Here is a 24127-nt window from a genome sequence, read left to right as displayed (position 1 = left end):
GCTATAGATATTTTCCACAATGGAGCTCTCTCAGAAGTCTTACGTCCTCATAGAGAGGTTTCAGTTGGAGGAGGAGCTGAGTCTCGTTGCCATATTGGTGGGTTTAAAGCAGGAATGAAGCTGAGACCACCCAATATGGCTGCCAGAACAGTGGTAAGACTTGGGAGGGTGCGACCTACTACTATCCCATCTGAAAGCTCTCTCAGGAGTCAGAAGTCTTACGTCCTCATAGAGAGGTTTCAGTTGGAGGAGGAGCTGAGTCTCGTGACATAATTTACTCTGCCATATTGGTGGGTTTAAAGCAGCAATGAAGCTGAGACCACCCAATATGGCTACCAGAACAGTGGTAAGACTTGGGAGGGTGTGACGTACTACTATCCCATCTGAAAGCTCTCTAAAGAACCAGGTATCAAACATGGCCGCCTACTGCCAAAGCTAAGACCGTGACGTTTTACCTAGATACTGACGTCACAACTGAGATAGAAGGTAATGCAGTTATGACGTCATAGCCCAATCAAATTTCCCGGTCAATTTTAATTTCAATTTTGGAAATTTCACAATACCGACAACCCTGTGATTGTGACCGACCCCTCAATTGACAATGAATACTAATTAACATATTGAAAATTATTAATTTTGTCACGTTTGACTTCAGGCTTTGTTTTCTTTTTTCGGAAGTGGGTAATCTAGAGTCGTGTTTGCCCTTTTTGAAGTGTTTGTATGACTGTCTGCACTTCCTAAGGCTACAAAAACAAAACATATGATCAATATTGACTTATTTCCGTTCAGGGTATTTACCTAGAACACTATAGTAATGTATTAACATAAAGTATGACCAGGGATAGATTTAATTTTATAAGTAGGAATGGAGAACAGAGTAATGTGGGCGCGCGTCAAACTCCCGGGCCCCCCTTTCACTGGGCGGAGGGGTATGAAATATGAGGTGGGGTCATAGCGACAGAGGTAAAATGGAATTACGTATTTTAAGCCGTCCCCGTCAGCAACGTCATCAAAACGTAGTTTATTTAAGTGAGCCAATAAGAAATTACAAGCACTTTATTTTAGATTTACAAGCACTTTTTTTTAGATTTACAAGCACTTTTTTTTAGATTTACAAGCACTTTTTTTTAGATTTACAAGCACTTTTTTTTAAATTTACAAGCACTTTTTTTAGATTTACAAGCACTTTTTTTAGATTTACAAGCACTTTTCTTTAGATTTACAAGCACTTTTTTTTAGATTTACAAGCACTTTTTTTTAGATTTACAAGCACTTTTTTAGATTTACAAGCACTTTTTTTAGATTTACAATCACTTTTTTTTAGATTTACAAGCACTTTTTTTTAGATTTACAAGCACTTTTTTTAGATTTACAAGCACTTTTTTTAGATTTACAAGCACTTTTTTTTAGATTTACAAGCACTTTTTTTAGATTTACAAGCACTTTTTTTAGATTTACAAGCACTTTTTTTAGATTTACAAGCACTTTTTTTTAGATTTACAAGCACTTTTTTTAGATTTACAAGCACTTTTTTTAGATTTACAAGCACTTTTTTTAGATTTACAAGCACTTTTTTAGATTTACAATCACTTTTCTTTAGATTTACAAGCACTTTTTTTAGATTTACAAGCACTTTTTTTTAGATTTACAAGCACTTTTTTTTAGATTTACAAGCACTTTTTTTTAGATTTACAAGCACTTTTTTTAGATTTACAAGCACTTTTTTTTAGATTTACAAGCACTTTTTTTAGATTTACAAGCACTTTTTTTAGATTTACATTTAATTTAAAATATTCGTTACGTGTTGGAGGGAGGGGCTCTATACTGGGTGGTCTATGAGTCGGACTGAAGTAAATACTGACCGTTCTCCATTCCTACTTCTAAAATTAAATCTATCCCTGGTATGACACGTGATACTAAATTTCTTAAGGAAGCCTTTTTGAGTGTCACACTTATAATTATGGTTATATACTTTTGTAAAATTGTCGGGGGAGTGAGTGAGTCTAAGGTAAGAAGGTAGTATTTAATTTAGCCTAGAAGGTTTCTGTAATGAAAAAAAATGTAGGTTAACATTATACCATTGATTAGTAAAACAGTTTCCTCCTAAAACAATTTTTTTTTATTTTTTTGTGTGTGTATGTGAGCATATACATTGGGTTAACTTATTACAACGGAAGAAAAAGTATTAAAACGGAAATAAAATTCGAGCACTTTTTGAGTCACAGCTCAATAAATTTATTTGGAGAAAGTCAACTTTGTTTTTGGACAAATTGGAAAATGAATAATTGCATTGGACTTATATTTTATATAACGATTTTTATCAGTGAAATAAATATAAATTTTAAGTGTTGCCAATCATTGCTGAGTGCAATTTCAATCGCTACCAACAACAGCTTGTAGTTCAGTTCAGTGCAGTTCGATTCGGTTTTAATTTAATTTTTTTAATAAATTTTAATTGCCTCAGAATTTTTTATATAAAGATTTTTATCAGTAAAATAAATATAAATTGTTAAGTGTTGCCAGTCATTTGGGAGTGCAATTTCAATCGCTACCAACAACAGCTTGTAGTTCAGTTCAGTTCGCTGTTAATTTAACTTTAATTTTTTTTAATAAAGTTTTTCAGAACCTTAATATCACTGGGTTATGTTTAAGATTCAACTATACCTTTAACTTTAATATGACAGGTTTAAACAATTAATTTTGAATAGTTTGCGAGGGTATTGTATAATGTGTTCAATAAGTAGATAGAGGCGCCATTGTAATATATGTTTTCCCCGTGACACGAATTTATCACATTGTGAAAGTGTTATACCAAACGCGTATGAACTGAGGTTCATTTGCCAATATAACGAATTTGTTCAAATGAAATGAAATGAAAATGGGTGCTTGATGATGAGAAACGAGGTTTAGAGGTTTAGGTTAACAAACAATATTGACCAGATTGGCTCCCCATCGCTACGGCCTCAACTCTTAACCCTTTCAAGTTGTTCTTCGTGAATGAAACTATAATCATTTCGTCAGTTTTGGAAAAAAAAAGAAAAAGGTCCAACATATTATTCAAAGAGATAGAATACACGTAATTTTGTTCGCTAGACCCTCGTAGAGTTGCCCATTAATTTTAATTATCCATCAAGGTATAAGAAGGTATACTAATTTGCTTGATTATTTTCTAATATACAGTATACAGGGTGTTATTGAAAGGCAGGGCAGATTACACAGTCAAAAGGTCAGCCGTGTACACCGATTATGACGAGTGACTGACCCCTCGAAAAATAATTATAATTGAACTCTTTCACGGATTAAATTTATTTAAGAAACTGAAGGACAATTACTAATTTAAATTTAAATTAAAAGATTCCGTTTCTACACATTATATCTTGAAAGAACGCTGCTTTTCTAAATATAATAAAAAATAATTAGCATCTAATTAGTCTTAAAAACGAGGTCTACTGTGCCATCCGCCATTGCTTTAGTGGCGTCTGCTAGCCCGAACCATGACTTTACCCTTACTTCGCTCAGCCTGTGAGAATTCAACCAATCCCGTAGGGATAAGAGCTTCGGTTTAGCAGACGCCACTAAACCAATGGCGACATGCGCAGTAGTCCTTGATTGCTTTTAAGACTAATTATCATATTGTAATAAGAGATCATTTATTTATTTAATATTTAATTCCTTTTATATTTAGAAAAAGGCCGTTTTTTAAGGTATAATGTTATGTTACCTGAACCTTTCCTTTAAGGGGTCATCCGTAAAACACGGTGGGTGGCCTGGACGGAAAAATATCGAATTTTCCACCCTGTATAGTGAAATGTATGGATCATATTTTTCAAATAACTCAAAAGTTGTAAATATCTCAAATATTCAAGGTTCGAAAGTTACGAAAATACCCTAGCTGTTGTTATTGTTTTTCACGCAATAACCGAAACCCCGCCATTTTGATTTTCTTCTTTTTTCAAGGACTTTGTCTTGACCATAACATCTAAACAAAACCCAAAAAAAGAACTATAGATAATTATGATATATAATTGAAGAAATACCTATTTTTTCCAACCATCACCTTAGGGGGTAAAAAAAATCTAATTTAAAAGTACCCAATGTTTCGATTCACGAAAAAGGCCAAATTATAAGTTTGAAACAACTCATCAAAAACAGAAGGCATTGTGATGGCGTGGAATAAATATCTCCAAAGGGCCCCCTAATTTCATGACCCAGAAATATTAGGGAAAAACATCCCAACGGGGAAAATCCCTGAAGATCGTTCAAATGAAAATCATATAACTTTTACTTTCAAAATTGAAAAACATTTCTTTTTTTATGTGAAGTGAAATTTCTCGGTTAGATGCTATGCTTATGAAATCTTTCCCTTCAAAGTTCTACGAACTATTTCGGAATATTTTCATAACCTTGAAGAAAAAGAAATGTATTTAAGTTAATCCATATTTCATTTTAAGTTCATAGCGTTGTTAAAGGCGGGGGTGCCATGTGGATCTTGCGGGTGAATTCTGTACCTTACGTTGTATCAGAAGCGTATAATTCTTCTATTTGAGAGAAGTGTACCACAGAGGGATATTGTAACATGATTCTTTCCAACATCATTTTACATTGGAGTGCTCAAGGTTACTAAACCGAATCACATACGCGATAAATAATTCCCTCATCATTACTCTATTAGAGCTTAATTATTTGCCAATTAAGGTGCATGCGCTAGTGGATTTTTGTCCCACGCCAAGACAATCAAGGTTTGTTAGTTGATTGCTGAAGATTTAGTACCAAACAGTTTTAGAATTCACCCCCACGGTGCTATAGTTACACATCTGAAGTTTGATGAGCAGCAGAGCTAAGACCATTAATTGTTAATGGTCTTAGAGCAGAGCAAGCAGAAAGGGGTGAGCCTCGGAAGATTCATGTTATACATAACTGAAGTATTAAGAGGATACAGAGTGTCACACTTCTTTTATTATCCTCTTCTGTTCGTATTAAGTCACGGGTATTACCCGGGGCCAACACTCGTAGACCGTGTAGTAAATTTAATATTTGTCTGAAATTTATGATGCCTACAAATTACGTCTATTTGCAATCGTTATAGCTCGAGTCTTTCTCGAAACTCTTACCGCACATTCCTTAACCCGTTTGGTTGAATTTCGCATTTAAATTCTCGTCTGATATGATGATGGAGGGTGATTAATATCGGCGATCTTTTGAAAATATCAATTTAAATGCGTTACATTGGAAATAAAACTCCATGATCAATGATCAATTAGACTCCAAAGTAATCATTCAATCGTTAGAAGAAATCATTTTATAAGACGTATATGGTGTTAGAAATCAAATTAAGATGTTTTTAATGTTCAATAAATGGTTAATAGCCATTTTCAATGTATCTTTATCGGGATATACAAGGGGGTTGATACTTGCGCAGTCTCGTGATACGAAAAGACTACAGCGCAGGCGCTAAAAAGCGAGATGGAAGGCAAAGTTTTACCCCCGTGTCTTACCCTCTTGGTTACATCGAAATGGTCTATCGTTAGGTTACACTCTGTACATTGAAAAGCCTCGCATTTATTACACGTAACTGTAATCGTTGTACTACAATAATGGCGCAGTAGATAGAGCCAAGCCCAAATTCGAATCTAAATCAAGTTCTATTTAATTAATTTTTTACATAATGCGTGTATTAACAATCATGTCATGGACTAACGCTATCAGTGAATGCATCGGGACATCGATCATCCTTTTAGACAGGACCTATTCCATCTCCTTGGTTCAATACTTTATTCACTCCACTTGCAGTTTGTTTATTTACCTACCTAGCGTGTGAAATATTATTTAATAATCTCTGAAATGAGTTTTATCTAAAATTCTAAATATTTCACATCGAAGATCATTTTTTTTTGGACTTTAAATTCATATTTTCTATATTCTGTAGGAAGAATTAATGTTTTCAGTAAGATTTGGAGCTCAGAAATAAACGTTTAATGAAATTGAATTTAAAATATATTTGAATTTAATCGAAATATTTAAGAGTTTTATTTCTATCCTTGTGAAATTTAAAGTATTTTATTTTTTTTCTATTTTGAGTTTTCGAGGTCTTTGCGCACGCTGTTTTCTATCACGCCAAAATGTCGTTGATTATATTTTAATCAAATTTAAATACTTTGATTCGGAATAACCCTTGGATCTTATCTATCTTTAAAGAGGGTAACAGAAACCATTGTTTTTGTTATTTATGTCATGGCCATATGCCTATCGACTTGATTACGGACGTCACTACCGGTCGAAACTAAGTAATTAAGAGGTTAATTTACATACGAGATTCCCTTGCTAAATATTATAATACATTTTAATTTATATCTTAACTTAACCCCTAAATCATCCATCAAACGATATAATAGAATATTAGGTCTATAACGAAGAAGAAATAACAAATTTCTACTCTAGCCGCCATTTTTCAAGATGGCCTCTTATTTATACGAAAAATTAAACAGATGTGGAATAAGACTTATTGAACGTATATGCAAATTTTCAAACCAATCTGTTCAAATATACTTCAGTTATTGCGTCTTGAAAACAAAGTATTTCGCAAAAAAATTTAATTAAAAATTATGCGTAATCGTTTATGCTTAAGTTTTGTTCCAGGAATGAATGTATGTATTGAAGTTCCCTAACCGGATTTTTTGGGAAATTAATCTTTAAAAGACTCGGTGTTTATTGCACAACAATTTGTAGGCATAATTCATCTATGAAAATTTACAAATTGATGAATTACAAGATTTGAATAATATGAAATTGAGCCTCGGTTTTTTCCCAATTGTCAAAACGAAGAAAATTCAAAATTATTATTTATTAGTTTGCTTATGCGTATGACGTCAATTTATAAATTTTAACTAAACTTTGAATTGAATATACATTGTGTTTCTGATGAGTCTGCCATAATTAAAGGGGGGATGTTCTTTGGGTGTAGGATTTTGAGTCGAAAAGGTTTTATGACATTTTTCGGTACTAGTTATAAGTTGAGTATGAGCAAGAATTTATAAATATTTTCCAAGAATATTGATTTTTTTATTTTTTCATATTACTGTATCGAATATTCATTAACGGTTTAATTAATTTAAGAAATTTGAATATTTTCATGGGTTATCCATAAATTAAATTAAAAAGAAATAATAATCGGGTAAGATGATCGCGAGGTTTTGCAGGTTGGAATTCTACGAATGACGATCGTGGGGATTTTCAAGTAATTAGCATAAAATATTTATTAGCCCCGCGCGCCCGCCTCTTTTGAAATTAAAGGGTGTATTACCCCCGCTGTTCTAAGAGCATTTTAAAAATAATTCTTAAAAAGTTAACCTTGGGAAATATACAGAAATTTATAGAATTTTTTTCTTTTTCAATGAAGATATCTTTGATTTATTTATATTAATTGCGAATTAACAGAAACTAATTAACGAAAAGTTATAGAAAGTTACTTATAGAGTAATGAATGAATGAATGAGGGAATTATTTATCGCGTATGTGATTCAGTTTAATAACCTTTCTCCAAATGTTAAGGGATGTTGGGAAAAATCATGTTACAATTACCCCGCTTTGTGGTATGTACACTTCTCTCGAAGAGAAGTATTATATACTTCTACTTATAGTAAGCGAGCCTCGCTTGCCTAACAGGGATGGAATCTACCAGGGGTAGTTAAAGTTAATAGTTAATTATCCACGAAAATTTGAGAATTATTAGTAGCATTTTTAGCAGTAATGAAGAATTTAAACTCAATAAAAATTTACCTCGAGTCCTTTCCTTCAAATATACGCAATTGTCTAATTTATTTTTGATATTATTTCAAAAAATGTTTTCAACGATGAAAACCGTTCATATTTTGTTTGTTTGCTAAATCAATTTAAAATCAAATGTCTATAGTTAAGGTTAGAAACGGCGTTGTAAATATTGCCCTTGAAAAATCATAAGCATTGAATAATTTTATTTCAAATAACATCGAATTTTTAAACCAAAAAACCCCTTTGAAAATAATTTTTGTAAAGAAACTTTTGAAACCTTTTTACATGGAAAACATCGGTTTGCTTTTGAAGTTGTAAACTCGCGAGTTTTTGGGTGGTTTAATATAAAACCGAAAACCAATTGCGTTTAATATGAATTCGTAATAAAATCGCGAGGATATTAAAATTAACCAACATTAGTTAAGGATAAAGTAATAAAATTTCTTTGAATGTAATTTTGGGAAAATTTCGATTTCTGAAGGTCAGCTTGTAATTTCTATGAAAAGCAATGCAAATCAATGTAATTAAGTTCTAGCATTGCCAAGCTAATAATTTTATGCCTAAATATGTTTTTTAGTACTTTATCTATGTTGAATAGTTTTTTATGTATAAATACAAATAGTTAATAATGATTTTTGCCCAAGGTTTCCATTTTTATGGAAGTAAGCGTAACTGTTCCTAGATAAAATCCGTTAAATGAAGCTTCGAATACCGCAAGGTTTTGAATACCTCAAACTTGTTCAAACTTTAGGCTTAATTATTTTAGGCCGGTCTTTGAAACATTAGACTTAATGATTTAGGCTAGTACTTAAAATGCTAGACTTAATTATTTTTAGACCAGTCCTTAAAAGTTAGGCTTAATGATTTTAAGTCCATCCTCAAACTTGCTCAAACTTTAGGCTTAATGATTTTAAGTCCGTCCTCAAACTTGCTCAAACTTTAGGCTTAATTATTATTCATCTTGTCTCTCTAAAATTAGGCTTAGGTCATGGAATTTCTCAATCGAGAATTGGGACTAGTTCTAAATTTAGATGTAAGTTGCCCAATTCATACAATAACATAAACTTCAAAACCTAATAACCGATAATCAAATAACTCCTCTAGTAAAAAAAGAAAAAAGGTAGTGAAAATTGTATCAAAATATTTAAACTCTCTCCCAAACATCCCTAGGCGATATGCAAAAATAAATAAAAAAAGAGAGAAATTTATGAATAATTTTAAATTTCCGTGCTGCTTATTGTTAATTTATGAATGAGTGCGTAATAGCCCAACACATCCCACACGCTTTTAAAAAAGAACCGGGCTTAAACGAGGTCGTCTCTATAGTTTAATTTGAATTTTAGAAGCCAAAACTCTAATGTAGCCTTGCTATAGCAATTTACCATTGTTCGATATTAAAATAGGCGCTTTTTTGTGCCACTCTAGTCGAGAAATCATACAAAAATGAAAACGAAAGTCCACCCTTTTATCCGCTACTTTTTTAATTCATTTATTACATGTATTGTTGCCAAGAAAAAAAAATTTAAAATATTTGTCAGTATAATTTCCTGACCCTTATGGTCCTGATTAAAGTAGTATTAAAACTCCCATCCTTTCCAACGGTGTCATTCGGGAATTATTTTTCCTTTATGGTGTACTGGGTCACGTGGATAGGAAGGTTGCACGTGGTATATACATTTCTTGTCTTTCCACGTGCACTATAAAAAATAATAATAATTGAACCTTGATCGAACAACGTGTTATTTACGTGCGTTTGGGAACGTCTGTGTATTTGTATGATTCGAGGAACACGACAAAATAGGTGGTTGTTTCGAAGTCTCACCTTGTTATTCTTTATATTATCATAAGTTTATAAGATATGCTCCATACATAAGTATGACACTTCCTATACTTCGTTATGCTAGAGATGTACTTACAGCTCGAGCTAGTTCGAGAACGACAAGCGAGAATTGAAGTCCTACACTCGGTTAGTTTTGCAGTCCATTTAATTGCTATTTAGTCTGTAGTAAGCCTTTGACAGCGCCTCACCAGGCGTCGCTTTACCTCGAATCTATGACCTACGTCACTCACTTCATGACAAGCTCCAGTTTGTAGTAACCAGTGACAAACTTATTATGGAACATATCTTATGAACTGATATTATGGAACATATCGTATGAACTAATATTATGAAACATATCTTATGAGTTTTCACTGAAAGGTCAGCCCGTTTTGCTAAAGGAAAGACTTGGTACGCCATTTTTTAAAAATGGTGTCACTGAACTCTTTCACGAATTAACCTTGGATAATTCCAATTATCCCTAAGAGGGGGCGTGGCACTTATACTGTTCAAGTCGTAAATGGCGACAACATTGAGCACTGTACATTTGAAGCTTTTCCCATTCAACTCAGGTCGTCACTTTTGCTACTAGTTTTATTTAAAATTTAATAATTGACCTTAATTTTAAATAAATAATAATAATAACTTTTAAATATGCTTTGTTTTAAACATTATATACGGGAAATGTGTTTCTCGCGTTTCTTTTAAAACAGTTATAATATTTTAAATAAATTCAATGACTCGTATATTTAATCCCGAGGTAAAACGCGATCTTAATATTAGAAACTTTAGTCATTAACACGAATAAATTATACCCTACGAATTATTTAGTCTAATATAACCCAATTTTAAATGTATATAATATAAAACGGAGCAAGTTCATCAAAAAAAGGGAACACTCTGTCCGAACCTCCGGGCAGTTTCTTCAAACCATTATATATTCTTAAATAACTCGACATTTGATAGATCGCTATTACTTATATGAAAAGATTGAACTCGTGTTTTTGGGATAGATAAAAAAGAAAGGAAAACAGTAAATGTGGTGGATGTAGTTATGGGCAGGTTATAAAATAAGCATTGACAAGGGCTCAGCGTGCAGCTAGACCAACTACTCAACACAATCCTCCTCGAATCTAGGCTAGGTTGGTTCCACAGCGGTCAGTGCCAACAGAACTCTAACTGAATTCGAAATCCTGTTTTTAAACTCAAGGATAGTAAAGAAGGGACTGGAATACACTATTGTTTATCGTTGGTATCACGTGACTGACGTCATGAGTGTCGTTGTTAAACGAAATGGTCACGCGCATGTTTTCATTTTTATTTCAAAGGGCGTATAAACTTATTAATACTTCAAATTGGAAACTATGTGTCTGTTGATACAATTTTAAAGAAGATATAAGCAAATAGGTGTTCAAGCAGGAGACCAAGTGTTAGAGAGGACACAGTGAAGTGGATGACGTTGAGGTACTAAATTCTACTGGACGATACGGGGAAATGCTTGAGATTTGCTGAGAGCTCATTCATGAACGACGCGAGAATTGATTGACTATACTCGGTTATTTGGCAGTCCATCTTCCTATTTAGTCTGCACTAAGCCTTTGACAGCGCCTCACCATGCGTCGCTTTACCAGAATCTATGACCTACGTCACTTCATGACAAACTTATGGAACATATCTTATGAATTTATGGTGGTACAAGTCTTCCAGTAGACTTTTAATAAAACGTCGTCTGCTTCACACAAATAGGCCTAACACGTATAACTCCTGTAAATGCTGGTATCCAGTCCCTTCATGAATGTCCTTTTTCATGACGGATTCGTTTTAATATATTGCGTAACAAACAATATATAACCCGACGAATGAATAACATTATTAAAAAAAAAAATATTAAAAATGTTTCGATTATACTTTAGGGATTTCTGTTCTCATCGAAAAATCACTCTGGTTTTTTAAAAATAAAAAAAAAATGTATTTCAACTTCGGGGTCGCGTTATGATTGAATCCGTACTTCGTAGGACGAAAGAGTTCATACTCAGTCATTCAGAAAGAATTAATTTTACGCTATACGGGCCCCTAGAAACGGAAGGAAACAAGTATAGAGATTCTTACTACAAGTTCTTGTCTCATAGTTGGACGTGTGACAAAATATGGGGCAAATTATAATATGTTTGTAACTATAATGTTTCGAAATTTGGAGATTTAATATTTTTAAGAACCGTTGTCACGGTGGTCTTATAATAATTCTTCTGGTTTCAACACTTAAGCCTTTAAGGTCGTTTATAGGATTATGGGTAATATTTACAGTTAAGTAAAATTAAAAATATACTGTATAAAGTTGCTTGATCCTTCGAGGGAATTTTGTACGATGAATTTATCATAAAAAGACCACCCTAATCAAAAATAATTTGAATTCTAAGAAACGATTTTCTTAATGTTTACTTTTTGCAATGCTCGTTAAATTAATTTAAATTAATTTAAATTAATTAAAATATTAATTCATTAGTTTAAAATACAAATAAGTCAAAGTTAAATTGCCAATAAAAAGGATAATTTCTTCGACGTATCTTTGATGTCTTATTATCTGAACCAGTGAACTCCGATCGCGATGGTAACAATTGTTCCTTGGATGAAGATAGGTTTTAGGCAACATTTTGTACTTTGGAGTTTTTAAATAATTTACATCCTTAATATTGCATCATACTTTTAAGAAACACCCTTTACGAAACAAGTGCATCATAACAGTTAGTTCTATTGACCTATTAGACCTACCTGTGGTAGTAGGTAGGTCAAACTTAACAGGTATTTTTTAAAATTAGTTCTTTCGTATCCTATATATATTTTATATTACTATACTTTGAGGCCAAGTTTATCCTGTGGAGACAGATAAAACCAAAACCAATTGTATGTAATGTAACTGCACGTTCATTTCAAATGATGAATGATTCTCCATGGTAAAGAAGGTAACGTTTGGGTAGCACTAGCATAAGCCAGTCTTTGACAAGAGTGGAGTGCTTGGTATCTTGCTATTAATAGAAAGAGGGCTGGAGGGGGGGTTAAAGTCAATCTCTCACATCCCCCCAAACTACCTACCTGCCGGAATTGGAACGCGGAAACGATCATCCGTAAAAAGTGAAGTTTAAATCCAATTTTTCTTTAAGCTTAAAGGAATTGTAAAGTAGTAGGCGGCTGGATGCGGTTAAATCTTTTGAAATACGTCACTGCACGTGGTATGCCTTCACAAAACTGTTTTGCCCCACCGTTTCATGTGCAATGACGTATTTAATCCCCACTTTACACTGTTCTTTTAACACGGTTGCGTTGGCGTTTAGATAACATGGTCCGGACATAAATTTTTCTCATGGCATGCAGCATCCGCCATTGCTATTGTGTGTTTTGAGGACTGGTAAGATGTTCTTGTATTTCCAAGAACCAAGGTTACCGGGCCACGCTTTTTAAGAGCCTAGTTTTATAGCGCCTTTACTTGACTGTTCTATCAACAACTTGATGTTTATGAAGAAAACTTTAATTCGTTTTAGAAGACGTTTCTCTTACCACGTGAATTCGTGTGCAACGTTAAGCCTATAAAGGGCAAATGAAACTATATAGTCTCGAAAACGTGCAACAAGATCTACTCGTAAAATCACGGATTGTGAATGTAGAAAGTTACTAGGCCTAAATGGTTCTTACTGCTCTGATAAACAAAGTACTCGAATTTATGTGAATTTATAAAATAGGCCTAAATGGTTCTTACGTCTTTGATAAACAAAGTACTCGAATTTAAGTCTTCATTTGACCACGAAAATTTGCGTTGTTATAACTGGGATTTTAATGTGAAATAACATGGGTGACCATGACGCGTGGGGTCAGTGCACACCAAGTTTTACCTTTGACCGTACTAAAATAGGTACGTGTAATCTTCGAAAGCCCTACCATTGACGGTGCAATAGTGATCACACGTAACTTGTGTACAGGTAATCTCAGATTAATTAGCCTCTCGCTGTGACGCAAAAATGTCACGTTGGTTAAAGTCATCCGTTTATAATATACGAGGGGGTAGACACTTGAGAACTCAGGTGTACAATATGTCTTGAACTCAATGTACTGTCAAAGCTGAACTGTGAGTTCCGAAGGCTTTGAACTCAATGCATTGTCAAAGCTGAACTCTTTTGAACTCAGGTGTACACAGAGATCCAGAGCGTCTACCCCTCGATAATATGATGTTGCATTCCAAATACAAGATAGAAGACGTTGTTATGAACAAACAAACATCTTAATTTGTTCTGCACATTGTAATAAGACTTTGAACACAAAATCACGTTATAAACAGACGAATTTCACGGATTAAGCTTTCAAGTGCCTGCGTTTGGTTCTTGAAAATAACATGTACGCCGTCGCCACGGCAGCTTTATCGTTCATTCTCTCTTGGACATCTAATATTGCAAATTTGCAACGGTATTGTTTTTCTGTCTAAGCGCTTAGTTTACTATTGAACCTGGAATACGCTTGGTTATTATCCACACTTTGAAACATAAAAGTTGCCATTTGAAACGAGAATCGTTTGTATTCGTGTTTGCTTCTAGTAAACATTAAGGTGTAATTTGCTGTGTTCATAAACCATATAGTAAAGCCATTTCGACGTGGAAATCCTTTTTCTCTTAATATTTATTCGTATTGAAGGACTTTTATTTTACAAAATGAAGTAAATGAAGCTGAAATTATTTAATTTTTATTTATCCGATAGCGTGTACATAAGTTTATAAGATATGTTCCAAAAGTATGACGACACTACCTATACAAGTTCATAATGCTATAGACTTACAGCTCGAGCTAGTTCGAGAACGATAAGCGAGAATTGAAGTCTTACACTCGGTTAATTTTGCAGTAATTCCATCTAATTCCTATTTAGTCTGTACTAAGCCTTTGACATGCAGCGTCTCACCAGACGTCGCTTTACCTCGAATCTATGACCTACGTCACTTCACGACAAGCTTTGAGTAACCAGTGACAAACTTATGCTTCACATATCTTATGAACTTACGATTACACGCAATACAACCAAAAGGCCAGAAAAACAACTTTGATTTTGGTCTTTTTGTTCTTATAAATTAACAACTTTGAACTAATTTATTTCTACAAGAAGATGCTCATCTTCATTACTTTCCTTTTAATTTTTGTAATTCGCAAACGTACACGAGCCTTGACTTAAATTAATTTATATTCCATAAATAATTTTGAAGGTTTCTTTTTCTCGTGAACATCTGCAGGTTGACCAAATCATGTAGTTATAATTTAAAAGTGAGAAAAATCGTGATAGAAAAGTCTTTCGTATTTACGACTGTTAGCTCATATTACGTTAAACTATTAAAATGTTTAACTTAATGAATCCCATCTCATTTTATCTTTTTAAGGATGTTTTTTGTGAAAATTTGAAAGGAAGAAATGGTTTTTGCAAGTACTTGAGAGTTTTACTACATGGTTTCAATGTAATTTTAATGGATTACGTAATAGGAAAGTTGATTATGACGTCATTTTGTCACCTTTCACCCGGGCTGCTTGCTCCTGAGTCCTGACCTTCTACAAGCTGTTTCTCATTTAACATGGATGTTCTTTGAACAATTTTCAGTCAAAAATGTAACTTCTATCTCCATTTTGCCACAAGCGACACTGTTTTCGAGTTAAGATTGTCCAGAGTAAATTAAGAAACTGATTTAGACAATGATTTCTAATTTAATTAAGGGGTCATCCCTAAAACACTCCATCAAATCTTAACTCGAAAACAGTGTCCCTTATGGCAAAATGGAGAGAAGTTACATTTTCGACTCAAAATCGTGCACCCAAAGAACATCCCCCTTAATTTATGGCAGATTTATCAGAAACACCCTGTACAGGCATGAAATAAGATCTGAGAACAAGCGCAAAACGATGTAAGTTCTCAGAATGTATGTGGGTTCTTGAACGAAAACTTAATAACCTTAATTCAATTTATAAATCGAGAAAGTAAAGTTTAATTTTTTTTTAAACTCTTCTTTGTAAAATTTAAGGTGGTTTTTCTCACACAAGGTAATTTTTTAAGCAAATGATTCTTGATTCTTTAAAATAATAAAAAATAAAATAAAACCAGATATCCATGTAGCATTTTTAGCGCGAAGTAACCTAGAAGCCCATGAGGGGGCTTAACCAACTGTCAAATATCTCAAATTACAAGTTTTCAAGCTCGAATTTACCTTCAAAAAATACGTCACACGTCACACTATAGCAAATATGACGTCACATTTTTTTCTTTCTTCTTTATTTTTAAGATCTCCGTTAAGGCAGGAATTAACGTATAACCCTTTCCCCTTCACCACCTCCTCATTTCCCAGTTCAATGAAAAATAAATTTTTGAATATGTACATTCGAAATAAACCCAAGGTTTTAAGAAAGAAATATATATATTTAGCTTTATCAGCGTGAAACATTGAAAAATAAAAAAAAACGTGTTAGATCGTCCAATAGGAAGCCAGTTTTTTAGTGGAAGATGTGTACACCTTTCCACTCAAACGGTTCCGCCGTACGCTCACATCTTCCGCGCATGCTCAGTAACCACCCATTTAATAATAATAAAAAAAATATCAGTATTCTTTTTTGTTATTCAGAAATACGGCGTTATTTGTGTGAACTTTTGATAAAATCCTAACGCGATACAGGATTGAGGCGATAAGTTGTAGAACACCTCTTCAGAGCGGGTGCTACTAAGTACAGTGCGCCTATAATCAGTTTTAATTTTTTATTTACATTAACTTTAAATCGGGTGCGAGCCGCGCTGTGTTTTTTTGGGGTCTCGCTTTCGACCTGTTTTAATTCTAACTTATTTTTTCTCTGGTTTTGCTAAACTTTTATCGGTCACAACAGCGGGAGATACGCTGTTGAATCGTAATCACGGTTCGGCTTTTCTTTCAATTCATAAAAAAGTTGTCGGAATTTTTGTCATTTGCAGGAACTGTTTGTTGAACATTTACGGTACGGATTAATTTTAAATTTAAATAGCGCGGCTTATTTAGATTAGTTACGGCGGTTATGGCGTTTTCATAATTTGCAAAGTGCCTTTTTTCTGACGACGACGTTTCAATTCGGAACACGTACTTTTAATAAACTTCTCTGGAAGTCAACTGTGCTTCGTTGTTTGCAGGATTATTGGGTGAGTTTTATGTTAATTATTTTTTTAATTTATTGTAAGGGTTAAGTTGAGCTGAGATGTAATTGTTGTGAGTATAGTACGGTTATACATGGTTTTCAGACTAGTTGGGAGGATTGATAGCATTTACACTGCAGGAGTCCAGGGTTCTTTGTAGTGCATTAACTTTGTTGGATAATCCTGGTGTAAATGGTATCAATTCTTCTAGTCTGAATACAATGTACATTGGTTTGTGGTAGAGACCACAGACAGGCCTGGGTAACGTATTTATCGGTATAAAGATTGGGTACGCTTAATTGTCCTTGCAAAATAATTAACGCTATGACAGACATCAGTCATAATCATAAACACTTGCCAGTTTTTACTGCAAAAAAAATTGGATTAATTTTAATTATTGCAGTTTTTTAATTAAGCTATATTTCCCTAATATACTTCATACAATTTAGCAATTATAAGCCATCATAACTGAAAAGTTTATTCAAAAGTACATACGTAACATTATAGTATAATTAAAATTTTCAATTCTTTTCTTAATAGCAGCCCTTGAATAATCTGAGACTTTTCCTTTAATGATAAGGTTTAAACTAAATAAATAAAATGATATAATAATAATACCTGAGTCGGGCCACAATAAGCCTCTGGCTTTCTTTTTTACCCGTCAATAAACCTTATTATTATTATAATAAATAAATAAATAAATAAACAAAGTCAAAAATTACGATAAATACACGCAAAATGGCTTCCTGTAACAACACCACCACACTTAACTTCCGTCTTGGAAAAAAAACTTAAACCGTTCTGTTTCTCGCACCATAAATTGAAATGTATCTATTTCAAACATCTTTTACATAAATGGATGACGTTACTAGGTCAAAGTTGATATATAAAAATGATAAGTGATGGTGCGATCTATTCAAATTATTATTTCCTGTATTATGTTATATTATTATTATTATTTTTGTCTGAGATAAATATGAAAGAAAAAAACACTTAGATTAAGTATGGTGATATATATTTCCCTTTTAAAAACTATATACTCTATTTTAAATATGAATCGGATTTAGATTCAAATCTATCGTGTTAAACCAACCGGAAAATCGGTTCTACTTAACTCTAAAACCGAAAGAGAAAGTTTAAATCTTGAAGACTTCTTTTCATTAAACGAAACAGGCTAGAAAGTAATTTAGAAGCCCATAATGTAAAGATTGTGGTGTCGATCTCCATGAGATGTTCAGACCGCCCTGTTTCAAAAGGGCGTACCATTGTACGGCGAACAATTAAACCTGTAAACCATTTCGGAAGTACATACAGAGAAACCAACACAACACACAGGGTTGAGGCCGCTATTGGGGTACCCTTCCTCTCGCCAAGAATCTCCACCAGAGGCAGTGCGAGTTGGTTAGCCTCCCGCCTGGTGTAGTGAACTCGGGTTAACTCTGTCTGGCGTTGCTTCTTGGCGTCAGGGAGAATAGGGTCTTTGGGCGTGACGTCAAGTTACCTTCCCCCTTTCCTCTCCCCTTGCCGGCTGTCCGCTCTGGCCACGTTAGGACGCCATGTTGACATCCCCTGAAAACCGGTTTTCGCCCCCTATTTCCTCCCCCTTTTTACTCTGGCGGAAACACCCAATGGCGGCGTTGCCCCTGTGTGTTGGTTTCTCTGTTTGTAATTAACGATTTTATCTATTGTCAACAGAAAATATTCCCCTCTCTAAGCTTAAACTTAGTGTGCCAGAGTTGTCAGGCCCTCTGTGTTGTATGGACAAATACTGCCAACCTCTCTCTCAACCTACTCATCAACTGCCTGGCAACACTTCGGTTGGGGAAACGACATAAACACTCTTTCCTTCAGTGTAAACAATGCATAATTGAAAACAATTAAGGAGAACTACGTGATGTGTCTCGCCTTGAAACGTAGGTGGAGCGTGAGAATTCGGAAGTTTTTGGACATATGTTTAGAAAACTTAATTAAAAAGACATAAAAGTAACCTCAAAAATCACTTAGCAGTTAAATTAAATGGTCGGGAACGATTTTAGGCTTAATTAGCAGGCGTTAAAACAAACTTCCAACCTTTTCCCGTCAATAAAATCGATATTTTTCGGGGAAATTATGTTTTTTTGTAGTGAAAGGGGTATCATCATGGTATCAATTACTGTCTCTTTCGATATTTTTGTTCGGCTTGGTTGATTTAATTATCGGAAACTCTCGGTATGAGTGGACGCACACTAAAGTAACATCTTTTCCTTCTTGCCCCTTAATTTTTACGATGAGAATGTAGTAGAGTTAAAGACGGGTGTATGTGTGTTTATAAGGAGAATTGAATGGAAAACGGCGTGTTTTATAGCCTTGGGCTACGCTACAGTTTCATCCTGAAATTTTAACTTCTCGCCCACTTTGCTCATTCCGATTATCTTCCGATATGTAGGTCTCAAAATTAAAGTGATGGTGAAATACAAATATATTTATTGAAAATCGTTATAATTAATAAAATTAAATTAAATTTTAAATTTCATGCTGTTAAAAGCAGAGATCTTACACGATAAAATGCAAAATATTATTTTTCAAAATAGATTAGGCCTTTCTAAAACGGTTCCAAAGTGTCTGGTGTAAACGCGGCTCAATTAACACCCACCATAACCATGCCTTAATTTCGTTTATACCGTGATCTAAATTGACAATTAATTATTAAAAGCATTTAAAAAGTCATAAGTATATAACAACAAAGAAACCAGCTTAAATTATTATTTTATAACAAAATGAAATTGGGAATTTCGGAAAGTTTTCTCGGAATAAATAAATCGCTCGAAAGATCTCGGTTTTTTTTTTTTTTTTTTGAAATTCCTTTCATAAGAAAAGAATACAATAAAGGTCTTTAAAATTCTACCACTTTTCATGACAAGTAACTGACGTAGGTAAAAATATCTCTGTCCGTTCCCTCTTCCCTTTGTTAATATTGACCTCGTTGATGGCAAGCCTGTAGAGTTGACTCGAGGGTAACTTTTCTTTTAACACCCCCTGCCTGGAGTGGTACCTTGTTGGGGTCATTGTTGATATTTTTTCTTGGTCCTTCATCCTTTGAGATTCGTTACAGTACGGCAAATTGCTACGCTTGTTGAAAAACCAGAAAAAGTTGAATTCTTTAGTGTATCAAGGTGTGGGTTGACCATTGAGAAAATCCACTGCTATGACAATGACAAAGAAAATTGAGTTTGACCCGTATCGTGTTGACTTGCTTTGACCTTTCTTTTTTAAATTTGACATGTGCGTCTTGTCGTCTCGGTATTTGACCTTGCGACTATAGTATTTGAAATAAACGCTCGTGCGAAACTAATTGAAAAGGGGTCCTACCCCAAATATTTCCATGTTAAAATTGACAATTTCACCTTAAAAATGGAGTTGCAATGCCTCTCAATTGTTACCATGCCCAGGCTGGGTTTTAAGTTTTAAACCCAATGATACTATAGGCCTACTATTTTCGTTAATTGTTTTTACTAATTATAAGAGATATAATAGATGCAGTTTTCACTAAGGAAGCTAGAGAAAACTATCTCTTACTCAGCATTATTTAAAATATAGTGTTGTCAGACACTCTGAAATTAGCCAAGTACTAGTTAAATTAGACAGTTAGCATTTCTCTACGCGTATTCTTGGCACACAAAGGGCCTGGAAACACTGAGGGGTGAAGGTAATGCGTAGTTAATTGAAAACCCACAGTGCAGTGTAGTCAGGCCTTATGAAATTAATCAAGTACTGGTTTAAACTGAACCGTTAGCCTTTCTCTCTTTGTTTTATTGCCACACAAAGGGCCTCTAAACACTGTGAGGTGAAAACTATGTGACCCACGAAAATAACCTCGTGTTCTGCAAAGTTTACCCATGAAATTATTGGTTTCTATTCGGTAGTTCACCATCCCTTTAAGGCATAAAAAAATGAGTAAAATTTTAGCATAAATTGTTGTCTAAATGGCCCGGGGGTTATTTTGGTCGCTTCGCTTTCGCTTTCCTTATCGGTCTAACTAATCTTCCAAAAGTTACGCTTTTTTATTTTCCGGATTTTTCCTGATGCTCGGCCGAGCAACTTTCTTGCAATATAACTTAAAGACCACGTGCAACTTTTCCCGCCATTTTGAGGAAAAACGCGCCAAAAATTCATCGGAATTTTTGCTCTCCCCCGCCGGAAATGTTTCTTGGTTAAATCCAGTTTTTTTGGGTTTTTACATTGCATTTGAGTTATGTAACGGATTAAAGTGGATGTAAACAGAGCTTGATTTTCGTAGTTTCATATTTGATATACCAAGTTTAAACTAAAGGTATTTTTGCATGCCGTAACCCCAGTGTTGCCAGATGTGTTGCTGAAACTGGAGATTTTAGAGGGAAAGGCTAACGTTTCAGTTTGAATCAGTCAGTAATCAAGCGAAAACTGAAACAAATTGACCTATTTTGGTCTAAATCCTAAAATTAAAAACCCTGAATATCCAATCTCACTATAAATGGTGTTTCACTTCCACTTAATTCACTTTTAGTGCCAGTGTTGCCAAACTTCAGAGAGAAAGGCTATATACCAGTTCAGTTTGAATCAGTGTGTAATCGAGCTAAAATTGAAACAAGTGGTCTATTTAAAACCCTAAATATCCAATCGCACTGTAAATAGCTCTGGTATCTTACTTCCTCTTAATTCACTTTTAGTGCCACTTCAAATTCCTTCTAAAATGAAATTAATAAATAAATAATTCTAATCCATAATTAATTTTCTTGAAAATCATCCCATGCGAAAATGAATGAATATTTAAAATTATAACGTCCTTCAATCATATTTCTCGTTTTTCACGTTGAACGGTTATCAAAATTTAATGTAGATTTTTCAAGGATTAAGTTAAAAGCGTCAGTTACCAGAATGATGCGTCTTCTTCAAGTTTAAATGACATTCATACCATCTTTTAAAACCCGAGGGTTAATTCACTACACACTTTTTATAATCAATTATCATTGAAAGTAAGAAACGAGTGTTTTCAAAGTGAATTACCCCTCGATTTTTCTAATGATAATTCACGAGGATCCCTAGACTAAGTGCCACCCGTTGAGGCCATATACCCATCATATTCAAGGCCAAATTGAATACTTAATTCAACATACTTGTATTGCTCAAGTCCTTGCAGACCTTGCTTGGGTTTTAAATTACTTTCTTTTATCACTAAGGCTAATTAACAATTAGTATTATAATATTCTCTTAGTCATACTTCGAACATTGATTGGTTAATTTTACCATACTTAATAAATAATTAAGGTCTTTGTGCTTTTAATGCCTAACATCTTCCCGGATATGAAGAATTTCCTAGAATTTTCCACTAATTTACATGAAATTACCATGCCACGTGGCGTTAGATATTTGAGGTTATATCATACCACTCCAGAAGTCTATTATCTGATGTGTACCTAATTTTTAAATTACTCTTTTGAGGGTACCTATTCAATAAAACGTGACTGTTGTGGGAAATTGTTTCAATTTAACAATAGAAAATGGGCTTTAATTTAACTTTAGTGCAGTGTTGTCAGGCCCTCTGTGACTTAAGTTGGTCAAGTACCGAATCAAACTGAACTGATGGCCTTTTTCTATGCAATCAGAAAATTGTGTATTATTTGATAAACTATTGTGGTTAGAAATTGATTCAATTAAACAAGAGAAAATGGGCTTTAATTTAACTTTAGTGCAGTGTTGTCAGTCCCTCTGTGAATTAAGTTGCTCAAGTACTGAGTGAAACTGAACTGCTAATCTTTCTACATGCAATCAGAAAATTGTGCATTATTTGATACAATATTTAGGCTGAAAGTAAATTAGTAAAAACTTATTATTTATCGATAAATTATTAAATGTATTTGGTTTTATTAAATACGTGAGGTTGATTAAGTTCATTGATATTAATTAAATTATGAATGAATTATTTGGAGTTGGGTTAGTATTATCAAACTAATTTAATTCAATTCAAGTTGTTGTTAAACTTATTTTATATTGTTTAAAACCTTTTTTTTTCTTTAAAAAAGGGGTTAAAATACTAAGATTAATCAAAGTGAGAGTTTTAATGTCTTAAATCCGTCACCTAAGCAATAAAACTAGAACAATTTAAAATTAAATTGTATCTTTATCCAACTACCTCCCGAAAGTTTTCCTGTTATCTTGTTATTCATTGTCTTTCAAAACCGAAACAAAAGGATAGACCATTATTACTTAACTAAATTATAGGGTATTTTAACTTAATCTTTAAATTGAAACACGCGCTAGTCTTAACGATCTCGTTTGAGTCATTGTCAAATTAATTTATGTAGAACTAGTTGACGTAGCTTTTCAATTATTCCGATCATGAATGAAATTAAAAGAGAATATTTGAAGCCTTAAATTGTTTACCCGCAACTTTCTAGGTCGGTTTACGATTTTCTGAGAAATTGGAGCTAAATTCATTGAGGGGTCGGAAAGTTGCGTAGATTTTAAGCCATTTTAAAATTTTACCCCCTTTTGTTATTATTTATTTCTTAACTTTTAATCGGTATAGACTTTCATTTAGTCACAAAAGTGAATTCTAGAATTAATTCTTCATATTTGGTTATGTCCAACCCCTCTAATAGAGGTTAAATTATTCCAACACTAGTTTGCAATATAGTTAAACGTATAAACGTACATTTTAATTACAATTAGAAATACTTTGGTCCCTACGCAAATTGGGGGTGCGGTATAACTTTTGTTATATTTAAATGGCAACTTTCGGAATTTTGAAAACATATTATATATACACTTTGAGTGGATTGTTGACCTCGCAATTTCTGTTAAAAATGTCAGTTTTAAATGTATATTTTAAGGCAGACCAAGCTACTCAAAACTATATTCTCGATTTTTCTTGACAAAGGAAATCTTAACCTGTGACTTTTGCTTGGCACTTGACAGCTCCTATTTTCTGCTAGATAAAACCCTGCAAGCAGGATATTGACTCTTTTGTCAAAATTTAAGGCAAGGCTAAATGTTTTTCATATAGTTTGAGGCTTGTTATCAAGAGAGAAACGAGGGGCTGTTCACTCGGGGTTGTTATTGTACGTGATGTATCTGTATTCAGGGATTACGCGTAATATTTGAAAGCAATCTCCTTTACAGCTCTAAAATCGTTGTACAGGGAATTTAAGAGTGATTATCCCCTCGGGGAGTAACGAAAGACCACCAAGTATAGCCTTTAAAGTGCTCGGATCTAATTTCTTTCTTATATGTTTTGCAACGAAACCTATTAACATTTTTTTCCATATTTTCCCAACTAAGGGAGATTTTGAAGTTTCGACTTGTTGAGATAAATTTTATTTTGAAAATTTTTCGATAAATGTTTTCGGAAATCC

The 24127-nt window shown here is 33.6% G+C and overlaps 1 protein-coding gene and 1 long non-coding RNA gene across 3 annotated transcripts in view; one reads left to right on the top strand and one right to left on the bottom strand.

Annotated features, from left to right (window-relative positions):
• The window catches only part of LOC149654022 (uncharacterized), a 76152-nt gene that overhangs the window by 14640 nt on the left and 37385 nt on the right, over positions 1-24127 (bottom strand). The gene's annotated exons all lie outside the window — the stretch shown is intronic.
• Positions 1-24127, top strand: part of LOC149654024 (very long chain fatty acid elongase AAEL008004-like) — a 51982-nt gene that overhangs the window by 12219 nt on the left and 15636 nt on the right. The window contains exon 1 of one of the 2 annotated variants that reach the window (XM_089845395.1): positions 16546-16763. The exons of the other annotated variant lie outside the window; for it this stretch is intronic. The gene's annotated coding sequence lies outside the window, so the exon portion shown is untranslated. Of the gene's footprint in view, positions 1-16545; positions 16764-24127 lie in introns of those variants that run through there. 2 annotated transcript variants of the gene reach the window in all.

The sequence above is a fragment of the Phalangium opilio genome, unplaced genomic scaffold, assembly GCF_054372755.1.
Source record: "Phalangium opilio isolate 3A_F unplaced genomic scaffold, DU_Popi_V2 ptg000079l_1, whole genome shotgun sequence".
NCBI classification, from domain to species: Eukaryota; Metazoa; Arthropoda; class Arachnida; order Opiliones; family Phalangiidae; genus Phalangium; species Phalangium opilio.
This window is presented reverse-complemented; position numbering and strand designations above follow the sequence as displayed.